This window comes from Vombatus ursinus, unplaced genomic scaffold (genome assembly GCF_900497805.2).
Source record: "Vombatus ursinus unplaced genomic scaffold, bare-nosed wombat genome assembly UNPS02014772.1, whole genome shotgun sequence".
NCBI lineage: Eukaryota > Metazoa > Chordata > Mammalia > Diprotodontia > Vombatidae > Vombatus > Vombatus ursinus.
In genome coordinates this window covers 6,245,647-6,247,241 of record NW_020954550.1, presented here as the reverse complement: position 1 = coordinate 6,247,241, position 1,595 = coordinate 6,245,647, and positions in this window count along the sequence as shown.

Below are 1,595 nucleotides of genomic sequence, written 5' to 3'. Positions count from 1 at the left end.
CAAGCCTCTTACACCCTCTTCTCTGAGCAGGTCTTGTCCATGCCTTTCCATGACTGCTTCACAGCCCTTTGGGCTGGAGACCTTTCTCTGGGTCTTTTCCCCGTTGGTGATGCCCAATGTGGCGCGCAGATTATCCATCTGGTGGTCATCACTCTTGCTAGCCTTTTTTTTCTCTGAATGGTTTCTTGTGTGTCACCTTTCCACTTCTCACATTGACATCATTGGCAATAGACTGAAAATACTGTCTCAAAAGGGAAGCGAGTGAAGTCTGCTAATTAAACACCATCGAGCTTGACTTTGATTCCTAGAAATAATCTAGAATATATTTTTAAAGAAATGATTAGTGAACCCTGAGAAGAGGAAGCAGTGATCCCAAAGAACCAGTATGACTTCAGCAAAAACAGACTAGCCTTATTTCCTAGCAGAGTAATTTAGCTTGTAGATAAGGAGTCTACAATAGATAGGATTTTTCTAGATTTTAGTAAAGTGTTTGATAAAGTTTCTCATGCTATTATTATAAAAAAGATAGGGAGGTTTAGTTAGGTGAATCTGGTAATGATTGGTTGGCCAGATCCAAAGACTGGTCACTAATGGTTCAATTAATGGAGAGAGATGGAGAGGGAGAGGGGAAAAGAAAGTAAAATGGGGGGGGGGAGATGGTGGGAGAGATATCTTCACTGGAGTGTCCCAGGAATTAATTCTTGGCTCTATCCTATTTAACATTTTTATCAATGACCTTGATTAAGGTACAGGTAGCATGCATATCAGATTTTTGGATGACAGAAAGCTGAGTGGCAGAGTTAGATTCAAAAAGAATCTAAAATATTAAGCCAAATCTAATAATATGAAGCTTTAATAGGGATAGCTATCTGAAACATGGGCTCAAAAAAATCAGCTTCTCAATTTCAAGGTGAAGCAGGAATACTTTAGATTGTCTGAAAAGGGATCTGGGAGTTTTAGTGAGCTGCAAACTTATTAAGAAATGGAAACCAAGGAAGATCTGAGGCTTCTTGAATATGGCAGCTGATAGCCCAGTGGATAGAACCCTAGAGTAGAATCAGGAAGACCTGAGTTCAAATCGCTCCTCACGCACCCACTAGCTGTGTGACCATAGGTAAGTCACTTAACCTCTCAGACCTCAACTGTAACATGCAGATAATCATTGCACCTACCTCCCAGGGTCATTCTGAGGATAAAAAAAAAAAAGAGCTGGCTATTATTATAAGGGAGCAATAGGTGCTCTATACACTTGCCATATCTAGAGTATTGTGTTCTGAATGCCACTACATAGGAAGAATATTGATAAGCTGGAAAGAGTCTAGAGGAGGGCAACTGGAATGGTGAAGGGTTTCAAATACTGTGGAAGGATTGGTTGAAGGAACTGAAGGTATTTAGCAGGGAGAAGAGAAAACTTAAATGAGACATACAGGAATAGCTGTCTTCAATACCTAAAAGGTTATCAGAATAAGCAAGAGACATTACACTGAACACTGACTAGCTGTGTGACTTTGAGCAAGTCACTTAACCTCTGCTTGCCTCACTTTCCTTAACTTCAAATGAGCATAATAATAGAACCTACCTCCCAGGGTTGTTGT